The sequence below is a fragment of the Grammomys surdaster genome, unplaced genomic scaffold (genome assembly GCF_004785775.1).
Source record: "Grammomys surdaster isolate TR1022 unplaced genomic scaffold, NIH_TR_1.0 205, whole genome shotgun sequence".
Lineage (NCBI taxonomy): Eukaryota > Metazoa > Chordata > Mammalia > Rodentia > Muridae > Grammomys > Grammomys surdaster.
The window spans coordinates 3,230,246-3,243,968 of record NW_021604650.1 but is presented as its reverse complement, the minus strand read 5'-3'; the positions used below and the strand labels follow the sequence as shown (position 1 = coordinate 3,243,968).

The window sequence follows — 13,723 nt, the reverse complement described above, 5'->3', positions numbered from 1 at the left end:
TAATCCCAGCACTTGGGAGGCAGAGGCAGGCGGATTTCTGAGTTCGAGGCCAGCCTGGTCTACAGAGTGAGTTCCAGGACAGCCCAGGCTATACAGAGAAACCCTGTCTCGAAAAATCAAAAAAGAAAGAAAAAAGAAGATAGGTAACTACCATTAAAAAAATAAGAAACTTGGGCTGGAGAGATGGGTCAGCCATTAAAGGTAAATGCACAACCAAAAATACAAAAAACTGCTCTTTTTCTGCCATCTTCCCTCGCCGTCACCATGGTGCGAATAAATGTTCTGGCGGATGCTCTCAAGAGCATCAACAACGCCGAAAAGCGAGGCAAACGCCAGGTCCTCATCAGGCCGTGTTCTAAAGTCATCGTTCGGTTCTTAACTGTGATGATGAAGCATGGTTACATCGGTGAATTCGAGATTATTGATGATCACAGAGCTGGAAAGATAGTGGTGAACCTCACTGGCAGGTTGAACAAGTGTGGAGTTATAAGCCCTAGATTTGATGTTCAACTCAAAGACCTAGAAAAATGGCAGAACAATCTGCTCCCATCACGCCAGTTTGGTTTCATTGTGCTGACAACTTCTGCTGGCATCATGGACCATGAAGAGGCAAGACGAAAACATACTGGAGGGAAAATCCTGGGATTCTTTTTTTAAATGTAAAGCATAAATAAAAAGCCTTCGTGGACTGTGAAAAAAAATACAAAAAACTTATCTGGCAACAAGAGCTCAGAAGAACACTTGGTTACCATGTATAATGTCCTTGGTTCAATTTATAGCACATGCAGAGAAAAGGAAGGAAGGAGGAGGGAGGAAGAGAGCAAAGGAGGGAAGAAAGGGAGGGGGAAGGAAAGAAGGAAGGAGAGAGGGAAAGAAGGAAGTGGAATAGGAAGAGGGGAAGGTCAAGGGAAAGCAAGAGAGGAGGAGAAGAGCACAGAAGAGCAGAGAAGAAAAGAAAGGAGAGGAGAAGGGAGGGGAGGAAGGGAGTGAAGATTGATTTTAAATATTTATCAGGGGTCAAAGAGATGGCTCAGCAGGTAAAGGCACTTGCAGCCAAGTCTGATGACTTGAGTTTGATTCCCAGAACCCATACGGAGAGAATATAGACTCTGGTAAGTTGTCCTCTGACTTCTACATGTACATCTTACACAAAACAAATGTTAAAAAATGTTTACTATTAACAAGCCCTCATGCTAAGTACCACTAAACCAACCAGCACAACCATTTAAAAATAATTTATATTATCAGGCAATAGAGTCAGGTCCTCACCTTAGTCTCAGCACTTGGGAGGCAGAGGCCAGCCTAGTCTAAAGAGTGAGTTCCAGGACAGCCAAGGCTATACAGAGAAATCCTGCCTTGAAAATAAATTTTTAAAAACCCTGATACTTTTGCAGGTCGTATAAAAGGAAAAAATGAGATGTTATCAATATTAAACTACCTCTTCATACAGCTCTTTAATGATTAAAGTTGATGGGAAAATTTTAATTGTGTGCCAATACAAACACCCACCAAAACAATTTCTTGGGACCTCTCCAGCAATTAAAGGTACAGGATATGGGGGTATAGAATGACAATATGTCAGATGACTGTGGAAAATGTCTTGATTTTCCTTAAACTTATGACTTGAAATGCATAAAAGCAAAACTGAACAAGGTCAAGGTGACTCGTCTGATAAAATAAAAATCAATACCATTAAGAGGAAGATAACAGGATATAGACTATGACTGTGCATTGCCTGATTTAAAATAAAATTGTAAAAGCCAAATGTAGTGGCACATGCCTGTAATCCAGTGGTTCTCAACTTGTGAGTGGAGACCTCTTTGGGATCAAGTATCAGATATTTACATTATAGTTCATAGTACTGGCAAAATTACAGTTATACAGTAGCAATAAAATAATTGTATGGTTGGGGTCACCACCACATGAGAACTGTATTAAAGGGTTGCAGTATTAGGAAGGTTGAGAACCACTGCTGTAACCCTAGCACTCCAGAGGCTGAGGTCGGAGCGTTTCTTCAGGTTTGAGGACATTCTGGCATACTTGGTGAATACCAGGTCAGCCAGGACTATAGCACAGGACCTGATGTAACACCAAACAAATAAATACAAAATTGTAAAATATGCACAAAAGGAAATAAATATAAACAAGAAAAATAATAGTGATCACAAGTCAAAGAAAGCAGTGGTGATACACACCTGTAATACCACTACCTGAGACAAGAGGATTGCCATGAGTTTCAGATCAACCAAGACATGTGTGATTGAGAGAAAGATAGAAACAAAGACACATAGACACACACACACTGGTTCAGATAGAAAGGTGATCAGCAGAAACAGGGCTTGGTAGGGTACAGATGAGTCAAAGCCCATACCACAGGCTCAGCATTGCTACCAATGCTCCACACCAGCTCATGGTCCTTGCTGAATCAGTTTCTTTCTTAGTTCTCCTATCCAGTCTGAGCCTGAGAACTGGGGGTCAAACACTGCTTCCAACACCCTGTTTCCTCAGTGGCACCTTGCCCTTTTTGTTTCCCAGTCCCTAATATTCATAGGGACTTCTGTAATAAGAATTCTGGAATTTTGGTTGCTTTAAAAAACACAGAAATATTACTAGAATATTTTTGTTTTAATCCCAGTGTGAAATTGGGGCTGCTTCAGATTTGCCTCATGCTCTAGCGGGAGCACAATTTTACCAGCTGTAGACAATTTCTGTGATTGTGTGACGGTTGGAATTCTAGGGACTAAAGCAGACATTACATGCCCCAAGGAACTTGATGCCCCTAATTAGCTCCTTCACTGCTTGTTTGGAAGACTTTCATAGCTCCAACAGCCATGGGGCTGAGTATTCTCTCATTACCACCGTCTGCACCTGCAGGTCTAATCTTTGCCATCAGGATATCTAATTTCTTCTTGTTTCTTCTTTAAATATGACCACGATCAACCAACAACCCAATATCTCTGTTTCTTGGGGCCCTAGCATTTATATACCCTCTGAGAAGGGGTCTTACCTTAGTTACATGCCTCACTAATCTCTGCACTGTCACAAGCCTTTAGGGACAAACTATGTTGAAACTACCTCTCCAGGGAGGTGGTGGCACATGTCTTTAATCCCAGCTCTGGGAAGGCAAGGCAGGCAGATCTCTGTGGCCAGCCTGGTCTATAAAGTGAGTTCTAGGACAGACAAAACTACACAGAGAAAATCTGTCTGGAAAAAAATTAAATAAAAATAAAAATTCCTTCTGCAACCCCTTGTAAACACACACACACACACACACACACACACACACACATGCACCTTCAGATATTTATCCCAGTCTCCATATTAGAGACTACACCATTGTTCTACACAATATCTACCCCTTCTCCTCAGGTCCAAATAACAGAACCATGATTCTACCAAAGTTCATTCTGGGGAACCAATGTGTTTATTGGGTTTTTACAGAACAGAGATGAGGGGTTACTTGGCAGGAGTGTGGGAGCTCCTGGAAAGCCTTTACCCAGCAGGAATGGAGGCTCTTCTCTAGTCTTCCCTTCCTATATACTCTAGCCCTTCCCTAAGACCTCATGCAGTTAAGGCACAGTTCTGTTGAAGGGGCTAGTGAGACCCTTCTGGCTCCTCTAGGAGAGGTGTTAACAGTCAACGTGCCCATCTGTGACAGATAATCCTTTTTCAAGGGGCACAAGTGATGTGGTGGTTTGAGTAGGAATGGCCCCCATAGACTCATGGGTTTGAATGCTTGGCCCATGCGGAGTGGCACTATTAGGAGATGTGGCCTTGTTGGAGGAAGTGTGTCACCGTGAGGGTGGGCTTTGAGGTTTCCTAGTGCTTAAGCTCCACCCAGTATGGAACTATCTCCACTTGGCTGCCTTTGGATCAAGGTGTAGAATTCTTGGCTCCTCCAGTCTGCTTGGATGTTTCCCACCATGATGATAAAGGACTAAACCTTTGAAACTGTAAGCCAGCTCCAATTAAATGTTGTCCTTTATAAGAGTTGGTTATGGTGTCTCTTCACAGCACCCTAAGGCAGGTAAACTGTCCAAGATAGCAGTTCTTGCCTCAGAAGACAGTCATGCACAGCAGATACTAAATTCAGGGCAGACTTTAAAGCTTCTATTATAGATGTGTTCAATTATAAAAGATAGTTCCAATTAAATGTTAGCTTAATTAATGTATAGACTCAGGAGCAAAAACAAAGAATGCTTTTGGTTTTTCGAGTCAGGGTTTCTCTGTGTAGCCCTGGCTGTCCTGGAACTCACTCTGTAGACCAGGCTGGCCTTGAACTCAGAGCTCCACCCTCCTCTGCCTCCTGAGTGCTAGGATTAAAGGTGTGTGCCACCACCACCTGACTTCTGCCAGTATTCTTTTCAAGTGACACACTAACAAACTTGTCTGTCCTGTGACTGCACTTTTGAGGCTCCTGTCTTATTCTTTTGGTGGAGAAATTTCACCGAAACAACTGAATTCCTACTTTTCCTTTTTTTTTTTTCATGATTCCCTACTTTTCTTTTGGTTCCTTCATTACTTTACATCAGTAGAAGGAAACATAAAAATAAATCCTCTCAAATAATCAAAACGGGGATTGAATTGACATAGGGAATGTCAGCAGAGAAATGAACGTTATAGAACAATCAAATGGATCTTTCCTAAGGCAGTATTCCAAAGACGGAGTCATGCTCAAGTGCCAAGATCATGAGCCCTACCAAGTGAGAACACAGACAAATCTAAGTTGGGTATCTCCCAGATGATACACTAGAGACAGAACTGGACCTCAAGGCCCAGCAGGAGTTCAACATCACAGCAGCCAAGGTTTTCACATTTGGTAGTGGTCAGAAAGCTATCATTTTTATTCCAGCTCATCAACACAAATCTTCTCAGAAACCCCAAGGAAAACTAGTGCATGATTTGGGGAGAAAATTCAGTGGAAAGTGCATAATCTTTCTGTTCAGAGGCGAATTCTTCCTAAGCCAGCATGACAAGCTGTATGAAAAATAAACTAAAAGAGCCCCAGAAGCTACATCCTGACTGGGCAGGATGCAATACTTCAGGCGTTGCCTTCCCAAGTGAAACTGGAGGCAAGAGGATCTTGGAAACTGGAATGATGCTGGCTCATAAAATAAAGGTTTACTGAGACAAAGTACATAAGAACAACATATAACACAAGGCTGAAATGTGTGTGTGTGTGTGTGTGTGTGTGTGTGTGTGTGTTTAAGAGTTCCCCAGAGCTTTGATATAAATAAATATGAAAGCTGGCAAGATGGCTCAGTAGATAATGGTGCTTGCTGCCAAGTCTGACAACTTGACTTGGATCCTCAGAACCCATGAAGTAGAAAGAGAACTGACTCCTGTAAATTATACTCCAACTGAAGTGGAAACTTCTGGTTTCTTTGGAAAATCAGTTATGTCAAATGATGTTTTTCCGGGGTACACAGGTGAAAGGATGTTTTGCTAAAGTAGACACAGGTGAAAGGATGGTTTGTTTGTTATAGCAGACATGTGAAAGGACGCAAGGACGCGTGATATTTAGAAAGAATATAACATGACCCCAGGGACAGTGGGAGCAGGAGCATTGGTCTGCTCTGCTTCACTTCACTACTCTTCGCTGATAGCATGCATGTATTGGTTTACCTCACATTGCATTGTTTTTACTGGTGATGATTTGATAGAAACTTGCCAGAGAATTTCTCATGAAGCTCCTGTAGCTTCTTGCTGCTTCTCTGACCCAGGCTAGTTGGTGAGCCTTGTGGTTTCTTCTGGATTGAACTGCTCTTGCTGTTTCCTGTGTGGTATCTGCTGAGTGGACTGGTCTGCAGCTGCTGAATTGTGAGTGGTGATTGCTGAATGGACTGGCCTGCCCCTACTGATTTGTGTTGGTGTTTTGCTAGAAGGCTGGACTGCTGATATCCCAACAACAAAGATTGAACTACCCCCCAAAGAACTATTTCTAGAAAGGTCTACTTCCCCTGTGTCCTAATAACTTTTCTTTCTCCACTACCTTTGGTGGGTGGTGGGCTAGAGGAGAGGTTGAATCCTCAGTAAAGTAGGTTGAGAAAAATATATGCCAACGTCTGATCTCCATGCACACTATGGTACACACATGCCCATATACTTACACACACAAACACACATACACAATGCATACACAAACAAATAAATGTAATAAAAATTTAGTGATAACCAAGTATCATTCACAGGAAAAAAAAAAAAAAGAAAACCACATGGGAATTCTGTAACTGAAAAGTCGGACTTACTAGATTGGTTCATCAGCAATGTAGACATGAAAGAAGAGCCACTGAACTCACTAAAGACTAGTAAAAAAGAAAAACACCCCAAAGCAGGGCACAGTGTAATGCATCTGTAAACCCAGCTACTCAGGTTAAAGTAGGAAGACTGTCAAATCCAGGAGTTTGAGGCCGGACTAAGCAACATTGTAAGATATCATCTTTTCCCTAAAGCTGTCTTATCTCACCTAGTGAAGAGTAGTAACAGCCAGAAACTGCAAACAACCAGATGTCCCTCAACTGAAGAATGGATATAGAAAATGTGATTCATTCACACAATGAAATACCATGCAGCTATTAAAAACAAGGACATCATGAATTTTGCAGGCAAATGGGTGGAACTAGAAAATATCCAGAGTGAGGCAACCCAGACCCAAAAGGACATGCATGGTATATACTCATAAATGGATATTAGCCATAAAAGTACAGGATATGCATTCTTCAATCCATAGACCCAAAGAAGCTAAATAATAAGTAGGACCCAAGAGAGGACATTTGAATCTCATTCAGAAGGGGAAATAAAATAGTCATCAGAGGTGGACAGAGGGAGGGAACCAGGTGGGAGAAGAGATGGAGAGAAGAATGGCGCAGCAATCAGATGTGAGAAGGACCAGAGGGAGAGGGCTAGAGAGTGAATGGAAATTGGCAGGTGGTAGGGGGCAGGCATCTCTAGGACTTGCCAGAGACCTGGGATGGGGGAGGTTCCAGAGAGTCAATGAGGGTGACTCTAGGTGAGACTCCTAGTTAGTAGTGAGGGATATAGAGCCTGAAGTGCCCACCTTCTGTAGCCAGGCAGGAGGGATAAGGACACCAACTCACCCACCAAACCTTCAACCCAAAATTTGTCCTTCCCACAAGAAGTTCAGGGACAAAGAACAGAGACTGAGGGAATGGCCAACAAAGACCAGCCCAACTTGAAACCCATCCCATGGGCAAGAACCAATTCCTGACACTATTACTGACAACCTGTTATGCTTGCAGACACGAGCCTAGCATAACCATCCTCTGAGAAGCTCCACCAGCAGCTGACTGAAACAGATGCAGAGACCCAAAGCCAAACATTAGACAGAGCTCCGGGAGTTTTGAGGAGCTGGCAGAAGCAGTAAGGGACCAGGAGGGGATAGGAACTCCACAGGAAGACCAACAGAGTCAACTAACATGGACCCTTAGGGGCTCCCAGAGACTGAACCACCAACTAAAGAGCATACATGTGCTGGATCTAGGCCCTGAAACATATGTAGCGTATGTACAACTAACTTGGTCTTCATGTGAGTCCCCCAGCAACTGGAGCAGGGGCTGTCCCTACCTCTGGATACCATTCTCCTGACTGGGATACCTTGTCTAGCCTAAGTGGGAGATGACGTGCCCAGCCCTGCAGTGACTAGATGTGCCAGAGTGGGTTAGTACCCAGGGGAGCCTCCCCCTTATCAGAAGAAAAGGAGAAGAGGATGTGGGGGAGGGGTTGTGGGGGGTACCTGGAGGAGAGTGGGCACTTCAGTCAGGATAAGTCAATAAATGGATAAACAAAATGATGGGAAAAAGTTTAAAAATTTTGTAGAAAAAAATGAATAAAGCCTTAAGCACCTTTAAGAAAACATCAACCTATCTAAACTATATATACAAGTCCCAGAAGGAGAATAAGACAGAAAAAATGCTTTAAAAGCATGGACAAATTTTCCTAAAATTTAAGATGTGAAAATCTCAGCAAACCCCAACCAGGATTTTTAGGTGAACACTGTCAAAGCCACTGACAGGCTGGAGATGGCTCAGGAAGATGAGAGGAGATCCCAGGAGCCCGCTGGCCAGTCAGTCCTGCCAATTGGTCATGAGCTTTAAGTTCAGTGGAGGGCCAGACTTCAACCTCTGACTTTCGCACTCTACCAGTAAGAGTGTTCAGTGTTTAAAATTATGAAAAAACTTAAGTTTAAAATATTGTAGAGGACACAGGGCCCCTGAGTGAATGTTTTCTGTTGACATCGACACAGCCTCGAACCCATAGGAAAATGTCAAAGTCTTTCCTGGGTGGGGTTGAGGCTGGTTCAGATAACTGGCAAGCCTTTTCTGGTCTAAGTGCAAATATTGATAGTATGTGTAGAAAATGTCCGCCATAGCTCTCTCCCTTGTATTTACAGCCGGAAGACTGTTCTCTACAAAATGTCCGCCATAGCTCTCTCCCTTGTATTTACAGCCGGAAGACTGTTCTCTACAAAATGTCCGCCATAGCTCTCTCCCTTGTATTTACAGCCTGAAGACTGTTCTCTACAGACTATCCTACTTGGTCACCTGTATATAACAGCCCTGCTCCTCTTTACCTGTAAATAACCTGCCTCCTTATTCAGCTGTGTGCAATCAGCTTGCCTCCCTGTTCAACTGATCATAAGCAGCAGCTTTAGTCACATTTGGTGAATCTCACTGTTGAGGTTGTATAGAGGCAGGTGAAGGCTTGAAAAGAAAATTGAATTTGTACCCACCCAATTCTCAGTCCATGTTCTTTTTGAATGGGCCCATGGTAGTATGTGGTCCAGCACCCTCCCCTCCCCATTTTCTTCTTCTTCTTCTTCTTCTTCTTCTTCTTCTTCTTCTTCTTCTTCTTCTTCTTCTTTTTTTTTTTTTTTTTGTCAAAGCCATGACCACATCGTAGTTAATGGGTGTCTGGGCTGGGTGAGCTCTGTGAACATGCGGTCACAATCACTGAGCCCTCTGCATTTTAAAGTCTCGAACGAAGATTTGATGCAACATTTCTGAAAGATCACTCTTCTTGCTATTTTTTCCTTTTCTAAAGTTTCTAAAGTTTTACAGTATAGAACAATAGCCAGTGTAAATGACATAAATCACAGTCACCGAAAGAGCATCACCTGTGTTGTCTTAATTAGCCTCATAGTTAGAATTGCACTAACACTTCCATTCTACTGGTGCATTCTTTGCAGGCATTATTATGGTATTATGCTAAGGCACAGGTGTTAGCCCCAGGAAAACCAATAGTTACTAGTTTTCTGAGTCTCTTGAAGAAACCAGATAATATAGTAACTGGATCTCAACGTTGCCATTATCACAGATCTCACTATGCAGCCCGTGCTGACCTGGGACTTTTATGTAGGTCAGGTTGGATCCACCAGTTTCTGCCTCCCAAGTGTTGGGATTAATGATATGCACCACTAGACCCAGCTTTGAATCTTTTTTTTTTTTTTTTTTTTTTGGTTTGGTTTTTCGAGACACGGTTTCTCTGTGTATCCCTGGCTGTCCTGGAACTCACTCTGTAGACCAGGCTAGCCTCAAACTCTCAAACTCAGAGATCCACCTGCCTCTGCCTCCCAAGTGCTGGGATCAAAGGGATGCACCACCACCACCCGGCTGAATCTTTTTCTTATAGAAGTAATATAGCTAATTTTGGAAAATTAAGAAAAGAATGCTAGATAAAATGGCTCACACCTGTAATCCCCACTCAGGAGGCTGAGGTAGAAGGATTGAGCGTTCAAGGCCAGCCTAGACTGTGCAAGACTCTGTCAAAACAAAACAGAAGGAAAAGGTGAAAACAGAGAAAAGGAGGACAATAACAACAATAGAACTTCTTGGGAGTAGCAAGTTGGCCCAGTGGGTAAACCTGATGATCACACAAGCCTGATGACTTGAGACTGGAATTCAGTCTCCATGCTCTATGGTGAAAAAGGTAAGATCAGCTCCAGAAAGTTATCCTCTGACACCCCATGGCATGCATGTGCTCATAGTCACAAACATACAGACATTAAACAAAATCATTTACAAATGTACACACTATGATAAATGTTGGCATCTTATCGTATTCTTTTTAGAATCACCATTCCTATGTATTTTGAAACAGTCATACTCATAATATATGCAATATGTTCTATTGCTTTTTGTTTAACACATTATATGCATTTTTCATATTATAGCATAGTCATTTGGTCATTATTTTTACTGGCTAAACTGTTTACCCAGATAAATATGAGCTGGTTCAATAGTAGAACATCACACTCAGTATTTAATCCCCAGTGCCAAGAAAAAAAGTAAAAAAAAAAAAAAAAAAAAAAAAAACATGTTACCATAAATTAGCCATTTTTCTATTAATAGGCATTTAGCTACGTTCATACACATCTGTTAGCACAAAGAGCAGAACACTTCAAGAACTCGTACTGTGTCCTTGAGCAAGTTATTTAATCTTTAAAAGACACCTACCTCGCCGGGGCGGTGGTGGCGCACACCTTTGATCCCAGCACTTGGGAGGCAGAGGCAGGTGGATTTCGGAGTTCGAGAGTTCAAGGCTAGCCTGGTCTACAGAGTGAGTTCCAGGACAGCCAGGGATACACAGAGAAACCCTGTCTCGAAAAAACCAAAAAAAAAAAAAAAAAAAAAAAGACACCTACCTCATAAAGTTGTTTTGGGGATTAAATAAAAGTATCTAGTGCATTCAGCACAGTGATTATTCTGAGCATATGGTTCTTGATATTTGATAATTAACATTAGTGACTCTGAAATTAATATTTTAATGCATATAACTTTTAATTTCATTGAAAATTTTGGGACTGAGTAGAAATTTTTTTTATCAGACTCCATCTATATTTTTCTTGAAATTGATTTTTAAAAGTTGTAATTCTACCCCTAATAACAAAAATAGCAGGAAGTCACAATCATTTTTCCTTAATATCTCTTAACATCAATGGTCTCAATTCCCCAATAAAAAGACGCAGACTATCAGACTGGATACACAAACAAGACCCAGAATTTTGCTGCATACAAGAAACTCACCTCAGTGACAAAGACAGACACTACCTCAGAATAAAAGGGTGGAAAACAATTTTCCAAGCCAATGGTCCCAAGAAACAAGCTGGAGTAGCCATTCTAATATCAAATAAAATCGACTTTCATCCAAAATTAATCAAAAAAGATAAGGAAGGACACTTCATACTCATCAAAGGAAAAATCTACCAAGGTGAACTCTCAATTCTGAACATCTATGCTCCAAATGCAAGGGCACCTACATACATAAAAGAAACTTTACTAAAGCTCAAAACACACATTACACCTCACACAATAATAGTGGGGGATTTCAACACCCCACTCTCAGCAATGGACAGATCATGGAAACAGAAACTAAACGGAGACACTTTGACACAGAAGTTATGAACCAAATGGACTTAACAGACATCTATAGAACATTTCATCCTAAAACAAAAGAATATACCTTTTTCTCAGCACCTCATGGTACCTTCTCCAAAATTGACCATATAATTGGTCACAAAACAGGCCTCTACAGATACAAAAAAATTGAAATAATCCCTTGCATCTTATCAGATCACCACGGACTAAGACTGGTCTTTAATAATGACAAAACCAATGGAAAACCCACGTGCACATGGAAACTGAACAACTCTCTACTCAATGATGACTTGGTCAAGGAAGAAATAAAGAAAGAAATTAAAGACTTTTTAGAATTCAATGAAAATGAGGACACATCATACCAAATCTTGTGGGACTCCATGAAGGCAGTGCTAAGAGGAAAACTCATAGCTCTAAGTGCCTACAAAAAGAAACTGGAAAGAGCACACACTAACAACTTGACTGCACAACTAAAAGCTCTAGAACAAAAAGAAGCAAATACACCCAGGAGGAGTAGAAGGCAGGAAATAATCAAACTCAGGGCTGAAATCAACCAAATAGAAACAGAAAGAACAATACAAAATATCAATAAAACCAGGAGCTTGTTCTTTGAGAAAATCAACAAGATAGATAAACTGTTAGCCAGATTAACCAGAGAGCACAGAGACAGTATCCAAATTAATAAAATCAGAACTGAAAAGGGAGACATAACAACAGAAACGGAAGAAATTCAAAAAAATCATCAGATCCTACTACAAAGGCCTATACTCAACAAAACTGGAAAACCTGGATGAAATGGACAATTTCCTAGACAGATACCAGGTATCAAAGCTAAACCAGGAGCAGATAAACCATCTAAATAGTCCCATAACCCCTCAGGAAATAGCAGCAGTCATTAAAAGTCTCCCCACTAAAAAAAGCCCAGGACCAGATGGTTTTAGCGCTGAATTCTATCAGACCTTCAAGGAAGACCTAATACCAATTCTCTTCAAACTATTCCACAAAATAGAAACAGAAGGAACACTACCCAATTCGTTCTATGAAGCTACAATTACACTCATACCCAAACCCCACAAAGACCCAACAAAGAAAGAGAACTTCATACCAATCTCCCTTATGAACATCGATGCAAAAATACTCAATAAAATTCTAGCAAACCGAATCCAAGAACACATCAAAACAATCATCCATCATGATCAAGTAGGTTTTATCCCAGGAATGCAGGGATGGTTCAATATTAGGAAATCCATCAATGTAATCCACTATATAAACAAACTCAAAGAAAAAAACCACATGATCGTCTCACTAGATGCTGAGAAAGCATTTGACAAAATTCAACATCCCTTCACGATAAAAGTCTTGGAAAGATCAGGAATTCAAGGCCCCTACCTAAACATAGTAAAAGCAATTTACAGCAAACCAGTAGCCAACATCAAACTAAATGGAGAGAAACTTGAAGCAATCCCACTAAGATCAGGGACTAGACAAGGCTGCCCACTCTCCCCCTACCTATTCAATATAGTACTGGAAGTCCTAGCCAGAGCAATTAGACAACAAAAAGAAGTCAAAGGGATACAAATAGGAAAGGAAGAAGTCAAAATATCACTATTTGCAGATGATATGATAGTATACTTAAGTGACCCCCAAACTTCCACCAGAGAACTCCTAAACCTGATAAACAACTTCAGCAAAGTGGCTGGTTATAAAATCAACTCAAACAAATCAGTAGCCTTCTTCTACATGAAAGATAAACAGACTGAAAAAGAAATTAGGGAAATGACACCCTTCACAATAGTTGCAAATAATATAAAATACCTTGGTGTGAATCTAACCAAGCAAGTGAAAGACCTGTATGACAAGAACTTCAAGTCTCTGAAGAAAGAAATCGAAGAAGACCTCAGAAGATGGAAAGATCTCCCATGCTCATGGATTGGCAGGATTAATATAATAAAAATGGCCATCTTGCCAAAAGCAATCTACAGATTCAATGCAATCCCCATTAAAATCCCAACTCAATTCTTCAGAGTTAGAAAAAGAAATTCTCAAATTCATATGGAATAACAAAAAACCCAGGATAGCGAAAACTATTCTCAACAATAAAAGAACTTCTGGAGGAATCACCATCCCTGACCTCAAGCTGTACTACAGAGCAATAGTGATAAAAACTACCTGGTATTGGTACAGAGACAGGAAGGAAGATCAATGGAATAGAATTGAAGACCCAGAAATGAACCCACATACCTATGGTCACTTGATCTTTGACAAAGGAGCTAAAACTGTCCAGTGGAAAAAGGACAGCATTTTCAACAAATGGTGCTGGTTCAACTGGA

The 13,723-nt window shown here is 41.1% G+C and overlaps 1 protein-coding gene and 1 pseudogene across 1 annotated transcript in view; one reads left to right on the top strand and one right to left on the bottom strand.

Moving 5' to 3' along the window:
- CUNH11orf80 (chromosome unknown C11orf80 homolog) overlaps positions 1-13,723 on the bottom strand; it is a 76,832-nt gene that overhangs the window by 47,565 nt on the left and 15,544 nt on the right.
- LOC114624161 lies at positions 253-689 on the top strand (annotated as a pseudogene).